Raw genomic sequence first — 16,579 nt, forward strand, 5'->3', positions numbered from 1 at the left:
TATTTTTCGATATTTTCGACATACTAACCCCTTTGTTTTTTTTTCACATTTTCGACACACTACCCCCCCTTACGTATTTTTCGATATTTTCGACATACTAACCCCTTTGTTTTTTTCCACATTTTCGACACACTACCCCCCTTACGTATTTTTCGATATTTTCGACATACTAAACCCTTTGTTTTTTTTTCGATATTTTCAACACACTACCCCCCCTTACGTATTTTTCGATATTTTCGACATACTAAACCCTTTGTTTTTTTTCGATATTTTCGACATACCCTTTGTTTTTTTTCGATATTTTCGACATACTAACGCCTTTGTTTTTTTCCACATTTTCGACACACTACCCCCCCTTACGTATTTTTCGATATTTTCGACATACTAACCCCTTTTTTTTTCCACTTTTTCGACACACTACCCCCCCTTACTTTTTTTTCGATATTTTCGACATACTAACCCCTTTGTTTTTTTTTCCCACATTTTCGACACACTACCCCCCCTTACGTATTTTTCGATATTTTCGACATACTAACCCCTTTGTTTTTTTCAACATTTTCGACACACTACCCCCCCTTACGTATTTTTCGATATTTTCGACATACTAACCCCTTTGTTTTTTTCCACATTTTCGACACACTACCCCCCCTTACGTATTTTTCGATATTTTCGACATACTAAACCCTTTGTTTTTTTTCGATATTTTCAACACACTACCCCCCCTTACGTATTTTTCGAGATTTTCGACATACTAACCCCTTTGTTTTTTTTCCACATTTTCGACACACTACCCCCCCTTATGTATTTTTCGATATTTTCGACATATTAACCCCTTTGTTTTTTTTCCACATTTTCTGTTTTTTTTCCACATTTTCGACACACTACCCCCCCTTACGTATTTTTCGATAATTTCGACATACTAACCCCTTTGTTTTTTTTCCACATTTTCGACACACTACCCCCCCTTACGTATTTTTCCATATTTTCGACATACTAACCCCTTTGTTTTTTTTCCACATTTTCGACACACTACCCCCCCTTATGTATTTTTCGATATTTTCGACATATTAACCCCTTTGTTTTTTTTCCACATTTTCGACACACTACCCCCCCTTACGTATTTTTCGATATTTTCCACATACTAACCCCTTTGTTTTTTTTCCACATTTTCGACACACTACCCCCCCTTACGTATTTTTCGATATTTTCGACATACTAACCCCTTTGTTTTTTTTCAACATTTTCGACACACTACCCCCCCTTACGTATTTTTCGATATTTTCGACACACTACCCCCCCTTACGTATTTTTCGATATTTTCGACATACTAACCCCTTTGTTTTTTTTCAACATTTTCGACACACTACCCCCCCTTACGTATTTTTCGATATTTTCGACACACTACCCCCCCTTTCGTATTTTTCGATATTTTCGACATACTAACCCCTTTGTTTTTTTTTCACATTTTCGACACACTACCCCCCCTTACGTATTTTTCGATATTTTCGACATACTAACCCCTTTGTTTTTTTTCCACATTTTCGACACACTACCCCCCCTTATGTATTTTTCGATATTTTCGACATACTAACCCCTTTGTTTTTTTTCAACATTTTCGACACACTACCCCCCTTTACGTATTTTTCGATATTTTCGACATACTAAACCCTTTGTTTTTTTTCGATATTTTCGACACACTAAACCCTTTGTTTTTTTTCCACATTTTCGACACACTACCCCCCCTTACGTATTTTTCGATATTTTCGACATACTAACCCCTTTGTTTTTTTTCCATATTTTCGACACACTACCCCCCTTACGTATTTTTCGATATTTTCGACATACTAACCCCTTTGTTTTTTTTCAACATTTTCGACACACTACCCCCCCTTACGTATTTTCCATATTTTCGACATACTAACTTCTTTGTGTTTTCTCCACATTTTCGACACACTACCCCCCCTTACGTATTTTTCGATATTTTCGACATACTCACCCCTTTGAGTGTCGAAAATGTGAAAAAAAAACAAAGGGGTGAGTATGTCGAAAATATCGAAAAATTTTCGACACACTACCCCCCCTTACGTATTTTTCGATATTTTCGACATACTAAACCCTTTGTTTTTTTTCGATATTTTCGACACACTACCCCCCCTTACGTATTTTTCGATATTTTCGACATACTAACCCCTTTGTTTTTTTTCCACATTTTCGACACACTACCCCCCCTTACGTATTTTTCGATATTTTCGACATACTAACCCCTTTGTTTGTTTTCCACATTTTCGACACACTACCCCCCCTTACGTATTTTTCGATATTTTCGACATACTAAACCCTTTGTTTTTTTTCGATATTTTCGACATACTAACCCCTTTGTTTTTTTTCCACATTTTCGACACACTACCCCCGCTTACGTATTTTTCGATATTTTCGACATACTAACCCCTTTGTTTTTTTTCCACATTTTTGACACACTACCCCCCCTTACGTATTTTTCGATATTTTCGACATACTAACCCCTTTGTTTGTTTTCCACATTTTCGACACACTACCCCCCCTTACGTATTTTTCGATATTTTCGACATACTAAACCCTTTGTTTTTTTTCGATATTTTCGACATACTAACCCCTTTGTTTTTTTTCCACATTTTCGACACACTACCCCCGCTTACGTATTTTTCGAGATTTTCGACATACTAACCCCTTTGTTTTTTTTCCACATTTTCGACACACTACCCCCCCTTATGTATTTTTCGATATTTTCGACATATTAACCCCTTTGTTTTTTTTCCACATTTTTGACACACTACCCCCCCTTACGTATTTTTCGATATTTTCGACATACTAACCCCTTTGTTTTTTTTTCACATTTTCGACACACTACCCCCCCTTACGTATTTTTCGATATTTTCGACATACTAACCCCTTTGTTTTTTTTTCACATTTTCGACACACTACCCCCCCTTACGTATTTTTCCATATTTTCGACATACTAACCCCCTTGTTTTTTTTCCATATTTTCGACACACTACCCCCCCTTACGTATTTTTCGATATTTTCGACATACTAACCCCTTTGTTTTTTTTCAACATTTTCGACACACTACCCCCCCTTACGTATTTTTCGATATTTTCGACATACTAACCCTTTGTTTGTTTTCCACATTTTCGACACACTACCCCCCCTTACGTATTTTTCGATATTTTCGACATATTAACCCCTTTGTTTTTTTTTCACATTTTCGACACACTACCCCCCCTTATGTATTTTTCGATATTTTCGACATATTAACCCCTTTGTTTTTTTTCCACATTTTTGACACACTACCCCCCCTTACGTATTTTTCGATATTTTCGACATACTAACCCCTTTGTTTTTTTCCACATTTTCGACACACTACCCCCCTTACGTATTTTTCGATATTTTCGACATACTAAACCCTTTGTTTTTTTTCGATATTTTCAACACACTACCCCCCCTTACGTATTTTTCGATATTTTCGACATACTAACCCCTTTGTTTTTTTTCCACATTTTCGACACACTACCCCCCCTTACGTATTTTTCGATATTTTCGACATACTAACCCCTTTGTTTTTTTTCAACATTTTCGACACACTACCCCCCCTACGTATTTTTCGATATTTTCGACATACTAAACCCTTTGTTTTTTTTCGATATTTTCGACATACTAACCCCTTTGTTTTTTTTCCACATTTTCGACACACTACCCCCGCTTACGTATTTTTCGATATTTTCGACATACTAACCCCTTTGTTTTTTTTCCACATTTTCGACACACTACCCCCCCTTATGTATTTTTCGATATTTTCGACATATTAACCCCTTTGTTTTTTTTCCACATTTTTGACACACTACCCCCCCTTACGTATTTTTCGATATTTTCGACATACTAACCCCTTTGTTTTTTTTCCACATTTTCGACACACTACCCCCGCTTACGTATTTTTCGATATTTTCGACATACTAACCCCTTTGTTTTTTTTCCACATTTTCGACACACTACCCCCCCTTATGTATTTTTCGATATTTTCGACATATTAACCCCTTTGTTTTTTTTCCACATTTTCGACACACTACCCCCCCTTACGTATTTTTCGATATTTTCGACATACTAACCCCTTTGTTTGTTTTCCACATTTTCGACACACTACCCCCCCTTACGTATTTTTCGATATTTTCGACATACTAAACCCTTTGTTTTTTTTCGATATTTTCGACATACTAACCCCTTTGTTTTTTTTCCCACATTTTCGACACACTACCCCCCCTTACGTATTTTTCGATATTTTCGACATACTAACCCCTTTGTTTTTTTTCCACATTTTCGACACACTACCCCCCCTTATGTATTTTTCGATATTTTCGACATATTAACCCCTTTGTTTTTTTTCCACATTTTTGACACACTACCCCCCTTACGTATTTTTCGATATTTTCGACATACTAACCCCTTTGTTTTTTTTTCACATTTTCGACACACTACCCCCCCTTACGTATTTTTCGATATTTTCGACATACTAACCCCTTTGTTTTTTTTTCACATTTTCGACACACTACCCCCCCTTACGTATTTTTCCATATTTTCGACATACTAACCCCCTTGTTTTTTTTCCATATTTTCGACACACTACCCCCCTTTACGTATTTTTCGATATTTTCGACATACTAACCCCTTTGTTTTTTTTCAACATTTTCGACACACTACCCCCCCTTACGTATTTTTCGATATTTTCGACATACTAACCCCTTTGTTTGTTTTCCACATTTTCGACACACTACCCCCCCTTACGTATTTTTCGATATTTTCGACATATTAACCCCTTTGTTTTTTTTTCACATTTTCGACACACTACCCCCCCTTATGTATTTTTCGATATTTTCGACATATTAACCCCTTTGTTTTTTTTCCACATTTTTGACACACTACCCCCCCTTACGTATTTTTCGATATTTTCGACATACTAACCCCTTTGTTTTTTTTTCACATTTTCGACACACTACCCCCCCTTACGTATTTTTCGATATTTTCGACATACTAACCCCTTTGTTTTTTTCCACATTTTCGACACACTACCCCCCCTTACGTATTTTTCGATATTTTCGACATACTAACCCCTTTGTTTTTTTCCACATTTTCGACACACTACCCCCCCTTACGTATTTTTCGATATTTTCGACATACTAAGCCCTTTGTTTTTTTTCCACATTTTCGACACACTACCCCCCCTTACGTATTTTTCGATATTTTCGACATACTAACCCCTTTGTTTTTTTCCACATTTTCGACACACTACCCCCCCTTACGTATTTTTCGATATTTTCGACATACTAACCCCTTTGTTTTTTTTCCACATTTTCGACACACTACCCCCCCTTACGTATTTTTCGATATTTTCGACATACTAACCCCTTTGTTTTTTTTCAACATTTTCGACACACTACCCCCCCTACGTATTTTTCGATATTTTCGACATACTAAACCCTTTGTTTTTTTTCGATATTTTCGACATACTAACCCCTTTGTTTTTTTCCACATTTTCGACACACTACCCCCCCTTACGTATTTTTCGATATTTTCGACATACTAAACCCTTTGTTTTTTTTCAACATTTTCGACACACTACCCCCCCTACGTATTTTTCGATATTTTCGACATACCCTTTGTTTTTTTTCGATATTTTCGACATACTAACGCCTTTGTTTTTTTCCACATTTTCGACACACTACCCCCCCTTACGTATTTTTCGATATTTTCGACATACTAACCCCTTTGTTTTTTTCCACATTTTCGACACACTACCCCCCCTTACGTATTTTTCGATATTTTCGACATACTAAACCCTTTGTTTTTTTTCGATATTTTCAACACACTACCCCCCCTTACGTATTTTTCGAGATTTTCGACATACTAACCCCTTTGTTTTTTTTCCACATTTTCGACACACTACCCCCCCTTACGTATTTTTCGATATTTTCGACATACTAACCCCTTTGTTTTTTTTCCACATTTTCGACACACTACCCCCCCTTACGTATTTTTCCATATTTTCGACATACTAACCCCTTTGTTTTTTTTCCACATTTTCGACACACTACCCCCCCCTTATGTATTTTTCGATATTTTCGACATATTAACCCCTTTGTTTTTTTTCTACATTTTTGACACACTACCCCACCTTACGTATTTTTCGATATTTTCGACATACTAACCCCTTTGTTTTTTTTCCACATTTTCTGTTTTTTTTCCACATTTTCGACACACTACCCCCCCTTACGTATTTTTCGATATTTTCGACATACTAACCCCTTTGTTTTTTTTCAACATTTTCGACACACTACCCCCCCTTTCGTATTTTTCGATATTTTCGACATACTAACCCCTTTGTTTTTTTTTCACATTTTCGACACACTACCCCCCCTTACGTATTTTTCGATATTTTCGACATACTAACCCCTTTGTTTTTTTTCCACATTTTCGACACACTACCCCCCCTTATGTATTTTTCGATATTTTCGACATACTAAACCCTTTGTTTTTTTTCGATATTTTCGACACACTAAACCCTTTGTTTTTTTTCCACATTTTCGACACACTACCCCCCCTTACGTATTTTTCGATATTTTCGACATACTAACCCCTTTGTTTTTTTTCCACATTTTCGACACACTACCCCCCCTTACGTATTTTTCGATATTTTCGACATACTAACCCCTTTGTTTTTTTTCCATATTTTCGACACACTACCCCCCTTACGTATTTTTCGATATTTTCGACATACTAACCCCTTTGTTTTTTTTCAACATTTTCGACACACTACCCCCCCTTACGTATTTTCCATATTTTCGACATACTAACTTCTTTGTGTTTTCTCCACATTTTCGACACACTACCCCCCCTTACGTATTTTTCGATATTTTCGACATACTCACCCCTTTGAGTGTCGAAAATGTGAAAAAAAAACAAAGGGGTGAGTATGTCGAAAATATCGAAAAATTTTCGACACACTACCCCCCCTTACGTATTTTTCGATATTTTCGACATACTAAACCCTTTGTTTTTTTTCGATATTTTCGACACACTACCCCCCCTTACGTATTTTTCGATATTTTCGACATACTAACCCCTTTGTTTTTTTTTCCACATTTTCGACACACTACCCCCCCTTACGTATTTTTCGATATTTTCGACATACTCACCCCTTTGTTTTTTTTCCACATTTTCGACACACTACCCCCCCTTACGTATTTTTCCATATTTTCGACATACTAACCCCTTTGTTTTTTTTCCACATTTTCGACACACTACCCCCCCTTACGTATTTTTCGATATTTTCGACATACTCACCCCTTTGTTTTTTTTCCATATTTTCGACACACTACCCCCCCTTACGTATTTTTCCATATTTTCGACATACTAACCCCTTTGTTTTTTTTCAACATTTTCGACACACTACCCCCCCTTATGTATTTTTCGATATTTTCGACATACTCACCCCTTTGAGTTTTTTCCACATTTTCGACACACTACCCCCCCTTACGTATTTTTCGATATTTTCGACATACTAACCCCTTTGTTTTTTTTCAACATTTTCGACACACTACCCCCCCTTACGTATTTTTCGATATTTTCGACACACTACCCCCCCTTTCGTATTTTTCGATATTTTCGACATACTAACCCCTTTGTTTTTTTTTCACATTTTCGACACACTACCCCCCCTTACGTATTTTTCGATATTTTCGACATACTCACCCCTTTGTTTTTTTTCCACATTTTCGACACACTACCCCCCCTTACGTATTTTTCCATATTTTCGACATACTAACCCCTTTGTTTTTTTTCAACATTTTCGACACACTACCCCCCCTTACGTATTTTTCGATATTTTCGACATACTAACCCCTTTGTTTTTTTTCAACATTTTCGACACACTACCCCCCCTTACGTATTTTTCGATATTTTCGACATACTAACCCCTTTGTTTTTTTTCAACATTTTCGACACACTACCCCCCCTTACGTATTTTTCGATATTTTCGACACACTACCCCCCCTTTCGTATTTTTCGATATTTTCGACATACTAACCCCTTTGTTTTTTTTTCACATTTTCGACACACTACCCCCCCTTACGTATTTTTCGATATTTTCGACATACTAACCCCTTTGTTTTTTTTTCATATTTTCGACACACTACCCCCCCTTACGTATTTTTCCATATTTTCGACATACTAACCCCTTTGTTTTTTTTCAACATTTTCGACACACTACCCCCCCTTACGTATTTTTCGATATTTTCGACATACTAACCCCTTTGTTTTTTTTCCACATTTTCGACACACTACCCCCCCTTACGTATTTTTCGATATTTTCGACATACTAACCCCTTTGTTTTTTTTTTCACATTTTCGACACACTACCCCCCCTTACGTATTTTTCGATATTTTCGACATACTCACCCCTTTGTTTTTTTTCCACATTTTCGACACACTACCCCCCCTTACGTATTTTTCGATATTTTCGACATACTAAGCCCTTTGTTTTTTTTCCACATTTTCGACACACTACCCCCCCTTACGTATTTTTCGATATTTTCGACATACTAACCCCTTTGTTTTTTTCCACATTTTCGACACACTACCCCCCCTTACGTATTTTTCCATATTTTCGACATACTAACCCCTTTGTTTTTTTCCACATTTTCGACACACTACCCCCCCTTACGTATTTTTCGATATTTTCGACATACTAACCCCTTTGTTTTTTTTCAACATTTTCGACACACTACCCCCCCTTACGTATTTTTCCATATTTTCGACATACTAACCCCTTTGTTTTTTTTCAACATTTTCGACACACTACCCCCCTTTACGTATTTTTCGATATTTTCGACATACTAACCCCTTTGTTTTTTTTCAACATTTTCGACACACTACCCCCCCTTTACGTATTTTTCGATATTTTCGACATACTAAACCCTTTGTTTTTTTTCGATATTTTCGACACACTACCCCCCCTTTCGTATTTTTCGATATTTTCGACATACTCACCCCTTTGTTTTTTTTCCACATTTTCGACACACTACCCCCCCTTACGTATTTTTCGATATTTTCGACATACTAAGCCCTTTGTTTTTTTTCCACATTTTCGACACACTACCCCCCCTTACGTATTTTTCGATATTTTCGACATACTAACCCCTTTGTTTGTTTTCCACATTTTCGACACACTACCCCCCCTTACGTATTTTTCGATATTTTCGACATACTAAACCCTTTGTTTTTTTTCGATATTTTCGACATACTAACCCCTTTGTTTTTTTTCCACATTTTCGACACACTACCCCCGCTTACGTATTTTTCGAGATTTTCGACATACTAACCCCTTTGTTTTTTTTCCACATTTTCGACACACTACCCCCCCTTATGTATTTTTCGATATTTTCGACATATTAACCCCTTTGTTTTTTTTCCACATTTTTGACACACTACCCCCCCTTACGTATTTTTCGATATTTTCGACATACTAACCCCTTTGTTTTTTTTTCACATTTTCGACACACTACCCCCCCTTACGTATTTTTCGATATTTTCGACATACTAACCCCCTTGTTTTTTTTCCATATTTTCGACACACTACCCCCCCTTACGTATTTTTCGATATTTTCGACATACTAACCCCTTTGTTTTTTTTCAACATTTTCGACACACTACCCCCCCTTACGTATTTTTCGATATTTTCGACATACTAACCCTTTGTTTGTTTTCCACATTTTCGACACACTACCCCCCCTTACGTATTTTTCGATATTTTCGACATATTAACCCCTTTGTTTTTTTTTCACATTTTCGACACACTACCCCCCCTTACGTATTTTTCGATATTTTCGACACACTACCCCCCCTTTCGTATTTTTCGATATTTTCGACATACTAACCCCTTTGTTTTTTTTCCACATTTTTGACACACTACCCCCCCTTACGTATTTTTCGATATTTTCGACATACTAACCCCTTTGTTTTTTTCCACATTTTCGACACACTACCCCCCTTACGTATTTTTCGATATTTTCGACATACTAAACCCTTTGTTTTTTTTCGATATTTTCAACACACTACCCCCCCTTACGTATTTTTCGATATTTTCGACATACTAACCCCTTTGTTTTTTTTCCACATTTTCGACACACTACCCCCCCTTACGTATTTTTCGATATTTTCGACATACTAACCCCTTTGTTTTTTTTCAACATTTTCGACACACTACCCCCCCTACGTATTTTTCGATATTTTCGACATACTAAACCCTTTGTTTTTTTTCGATATTTTCGACATACTAACCCCCCTACGTATTTTTCGATATTTTCGACATACCCTTTGTTTTTTTTCGATATTTTCGACATACTAACGCCTTTGTTTTTTTCCACATTTTCGACACACTACCCCCCCTTACGTATTTTTCGATATTTTCGACATACTAACCCCTTTTTTTTTCCACTTTTTCGACACACTACCCCCCCTTACTTTTTTTTCGATATTTTCGACATACTAACCCCTTTGTTTTTTTTTCCCACATTTTCGACACACTACCCCCCCTTACGTATTTTTCGATATTTTCGACATACTAACCCCTTTGTTTTTTTCAACATTTTCGACACACTACCCCCCCTTACGTATTTTTCGATATTTTCGACATACTAACCCCTTTGTTTTTTTCCACATTTTCGACACACTACCCCCCCTTATGTATTTTTCGATATTTTCGACATATTAACCCCTTTGTTTTTTTTCCACATTTTCTGTTTTTTTTCCACATTTTCGACACACTACCCCCCCTTACGTATTTTTCGATAATTTCGACATACTAACCCCTTTGTTTTTTTTCCACATTTTCGACACACTACCCCCCCTTACGTATTTTTCCATATTTTCGACATACTAACCCCTTTGTTTTTTTTCCACATTTTCGACACACTACCCCCCCTTATGTATTTTTCGATATTTTCGACATATTAACCCCTTTGTTTTTTTTCTACATTTTTGACACACTACCCCACCTTACGTATTTTTCGATATTTTCCACATACTAACCCCTTTGTTTTTTTTCCACATTTTCTGTTTTTTTTCCACATTTTCGACACACTACCCCCCCTTACGTATTTTTCGATATTTTCGACATACTAACCCCTTTGTTTTTTTTCAACATTTTCGACACACTACCCCCCCTTACGTATTTTTCGATATTTTCGACACACTACCCCCCCTTTCGTATTTTTCGATATTTTCGACATACTAACCCCTTTGTTTTTTTTTCACATTTTCGACACACTACCCCCCCTTACGTATTTTTCGATATTTTCGACATACTAACCCCTTTGTTTTTTTTTCACATTTTCGACACACTACCCCCCCTTACGTATTTTTCGATATTTTCGACATACTAACCCCTTTGTTTTTTTTCCACATTTTCGACACACTACCCCCCCTTATGTATTTTTCGATATTTTCGACATACTAACCCCTTTGTTTTTTTTCAACATTTTCGACACACTACCCCCCTTTACGTATTTTTCGATATTTTCGACATACTAAACCCTTTGTTTTTTTTCGATATTTTCGACACACTAAACCCTTTGTTTTTTTTCCACATTTTCGACACACTACCCCCCCTTACGTATTTTTCGATATTTTCGACATACTAACCCCTTTGTTTTTTTTCCATATTTTCGACACACTACCCCCCTTACGTATTTTTCGATATTTTCGACATACTAACCCCTTTGTTTTTTTTCAACATTTTCGACACACTACCCCCCCTTACGTATTTTCCATATTTTCGACATACTAACTTCTTTGTGTTTTCTCCACATTTTCGACACACTACCCCCCCTTACGTATTTTTCGATATTTTCGACATACTCACCCCTTTGAGTGTCGAAAATGTGAAAAAAAAACAAAGGGGTGAGTATGTCGAAAATATCGAAAAATTTTCGACACACTACCCCCCCTTACGTATTTTTCGATATTTTCGACATACTAAACCCTTTGTTTTTTTTCGATATTTTCGACACACTACCCCCCCTTACGTATTTTTCGATATTTTCGACATACTAACCCCTTTGTTTTTTTTTCCACATTTTCGACACACTACCCCCCCCTTACGTATTTTTCGATATTTTCGACATACTCACCCCTTTGTTTTTTTTCCACATTTTCGACACACTACCCCCCCTTACGTATTTTTCCATATTTTCGACATACTAACCCCTTTGTTTTTTTTCAACATTTTCGACACACTACCCCCCCTTACGTATTTCCATATTTTCGACATACTAACCCCTTTGTTTTTTTTCAACATTTTCGACACACTACCCCCCCTTACGTATTTTTCGATATTTTCGACATACTCACCCCTTTGTTTTTTTTCCATATTTTCGACACACTACCCCCCCTTACGTATTTTTCCATATTTTCGACATACTAACCCCTTTGTTTTTTTTCAACATTTTCGACACACTACCCCCCTTTATGTATTTTTCGATATTTTCGACATACTCACCCCTTTGAGTTTTTCTCCACATTTTCGACACACTACCCCCCCTTACGTATTTTTCGATATTTTCGACATACTAACCCCTTTGTTTTTTTTCAACATTTTCGACACACTACCCCCTCTTACGTATTTTTCGATATTTTCGACACACTACCCCCCCTTTCGTATTTTTCGATATTTTCGACATACTAACCCCTTTGTTTTTTTTTCACATTTTCGACACACTACCCCCCCTTACGTATTTTTCGATATTTTCGACATACTCACCCCTTTGTTTTTTTTCCACATTTTCGACACACTACCCCCCCTTACGTATTTTTCCATATTTTCGACATACTAACCCCTTTGTTTTTTTTCAACATTTTCGACACACTACCCCCCCTTACGTATTTTTCCATATTTTCGACATACTAACCCCTTTGTTTTTTTTCAACATTTTCGACACACTACCCCCCCCTTACGTATTTTTCGATATTTTCGACATACTAACCCCTTTGTTTTTTTTTCACATTTTCGACACACTACCCCCCCTTACGTATTTTTCGATATTTTCGACATACTAACCCCTTTGTTTTTTTTCAACATTTTCGACACACTACCCCCCCCTTACGTATTTTTCGATATTTTCGACATACTAACCCCTTTGTTTTTTTCCACATTTTCGACACACTACCCCCCCTTACGTATTTTTCGATATTTTCGACATACTAACCCCTTTGTTTTTTTCCACATTTTCGACACACTACCCCCCCTTACGTATTTTTCGATATTTTCGACATACTAACCCCTTTGTTTTTTTTCCACATTTTCGACACACTACCCCCCCTTACGTATTTTTCGATATTTTCGACATACTAACCCCTTTGTTTTTTTCCACATTTTCGACACACTACCCCCCCTTACGTATTTTTCGATATTTTCGACATACTAAACCCTTTGTTTTTTTTCGATATTTTCGACATACTAACCCCTTTGTTTTTTTTCAACATTTTCGACACACTACCCCCCCTTACGTATTTTTCGATATTTTCGACATACTAACCCCTTTGTTTTTTTTCCACATTTTCGACACACTACCCCCCCTTACGTATTTTTCGATATTTTCGACATACTAACCCCTTTGTTTTTTTTCAACATTTTCGACACACTACCCCCCCTTACGTATTTTTCGATATTTTCGACATACTAAGCCCTTTGTTTTTTTTCCACATTTTCGACACACTACCCCCCCTTACGTATTTTTCGATATTTTCGACATACTAACCCCTTTGTTTTTTTCCACATTTTCGACACACTACCCCCCCTTACGTATTTTTCGATATTTTCGACATACTAACCCCTTTGTTTTTTTTCCACATTTTCGACACACTACCCCCCCTTACGTATTTTTCGATATTTTCGACATACTAACCCCTTTGTTTTTTTTCAACATTTTCGACACACTACCCCCCCTACGTATTTTTCGATATTTTCGACATACTAAACCCTTTGTTTTTTTTCGATATTTTCGACATACTAACCCCTTTGTTTTTTTCCACATTTTCGACACACTACCCCCCCTTACGTATTTTTCGATATTTTCGACATACTAACCCCTTTGTTTTTTTCCACATTTTCGACACACTACCCCCCCTTACGTATTTTTCGATATTTTCGACATACTAACCCCTTTGTTTTTTTTCCACATTTTCGACACACTACCCCCCCGTACGTATTTTTCGAGATTTTCGACATACTAACCCCTTTGTTTTTTTCCACATTTTCGACACACTACCCCCCCTTACGTATTTTTCGATATTTTCGACATACTAACCCCTTTGTTTTTTTTCCACATTTTCGACACACTACCCCCCCGTACGTATTTTTCGATATTTTCGACATACTAACCCCTTTGTTTTTTTTCCACATTTTCGACACACTACCCCCCCTTACGTATTTTTCGATATTTTCGACATACTAACCCCTTTGTTTGTTTTCCACATTTTCGACACACTACCCCCCCTTACGTATTTTTCGATATTTTCGACATACTAACCCCTTTGTTTTTTTTCCACATTTTCGACACACTACCCCCCCTTACGTATTTTTCGATATTTTCGACATACTAACCCCTTTGTTTTTTTTCAACATTTTCGACACACTACCCCCCCTACGTATTTTTCGATATTTTCGACATACTAAACCCTTTGTTTTTTTTCGATATTTTCGACATACTAACCCCTTTGTTTTTTTCCACATTTTCGACACACTACCCCCCCTTACGTATTTTTCGATATTTTCGACATACTAACCCCTTTGTTTTTTTTCCACATTTTCGACACACTACCCCCCCGTACGTATTTTTCGAGATTTTCGACATACTAACCCCTTTGTTTTTTTTCCACATTTTCGACACACTACCCCCCCTTACGTATTTTTCGATATTTTCGACATACTAACCCCTTTGTTTTTTTTCCACATTTTCGACACACTACCCCCCCTTACGTATTTTTCGATATTTTCGACATACTAACCCCTTTGTTTGTTTTCCACATTTTCGACACACTACCCCCCCTTACGTATTTTTCGATATTTTCGACATACTAACCCCTTTGTTTTTTTTCCACATTTTCGACACACTACCCCCCCTTACGTATTTTTCGATATTTTCGACATACTAACCCCTTTGTTTTTTTTCAACATTTTCGACACACTACCCCCCCTACGTATTTTTCGATATTTTCGACATACTAAACCCTTTGTTTTTTTTCGATATTTTCGACATACTAACCCCTTTGTTTTTTTCCACATTTTCGACACACTACCCCCCCTTACGTATTTTTCGATATTTTCGACATACTAACCCCTTTGTTTTTTTTCCACATTTTCGACACACTACCCCCCCGTACGTATTTTTCGAGATTTTCGACATACTAACCCCTTTGTTTTTTTTCCACATTTTCGACACACTACCCCCCCTTACGTATTTTTCGATATTTTCGACATACTAACCCCTTTGTTTTTTTTCCACATTTTCGACACACTACCCCCCCCTTATGTATTTTTCGATATTTTCGACATACTAACCCCTTTGTTTTTTTTCAACATTTTCGACACACTACCCCCCTTTACGTATTTTTCGATATTTTCGACATACTAAACCCTTTGTTTTTTTTCGATATTTTCGACACACTAAACCCTTTGTTTTTTTTCCACATTTTCGACACACTACCCCCCCTTACATATTTTTCGATATTTTCGACATACTAACCCCTTTGTTTTTTTTCCACATTTTCGACACACTACCCCCCCTTACGTATTTTTCGATATTTTCGACATACTAACCCCTTTGTTTGTTTTCCACATTTTCGACACACTACCCCCCCTTACGTATTTTTCGATATTTTCGACATACTAACCCCTTTGTTTTTTTTCCATATTTTCGACACACTACCCCCCCTTACGTATTTTCCATATTTTCGACATACTAACTTCTTTGTGTTTTCTCCACATTTTCGACACACTACCCCCCCTTACGTATTTTTAGATATTTTCGACATACTAACCCCTTTGTTTTTTTTCAACATTTTCGACACACTACCCCCCCTTACGTATTTTTCGATATTTTCGACATACTCACCCCTTTGTTTTTTTTCCATATTTTCGATACACTACCCCCCCTTACGTATTTTCCATATTTTCGACATACTAACTTCTTTGTGTTTTCTCCACATTTTCGACACACTACCCCCCCTTACGTATTTTTCGATATTTTCGACATACTCACCCCTTTGAGTGTCGAAAATGTGAAAAAAAAACAAAGGAGTGAGTATGTCGAAAATATCGAAAAATTTTCGACACACTACCCCCCCTTACGTATTTTTCGATATTTTCGACATACTAAACCCTTTGTTTTTTTTCGATATTTTCGACACACTACCCCCCCTTACGTATTTTTCGATATTTTCGACATACTAACCCCTTTGTTTTTTTTTCCACATTTTCGACACACTACCCCCCCCC

The sequence above is a fragment of the Urocampus carinirostris genome, chromosome 9 (assembly GCF_059441175.1).
Source record: "Urocampus carinirostris isolate Australia breed hairy pipefish chromosome 9, RoL_Ucar_1.0, whole genome shotgun sequence".
NCBI classification, from domain to species: Eukaryota; Metazoa; Chordata; class Actinopteri; order Syngnathiformes; family Syngnathidae; genus Urocampus; species Urocampus carinirostris.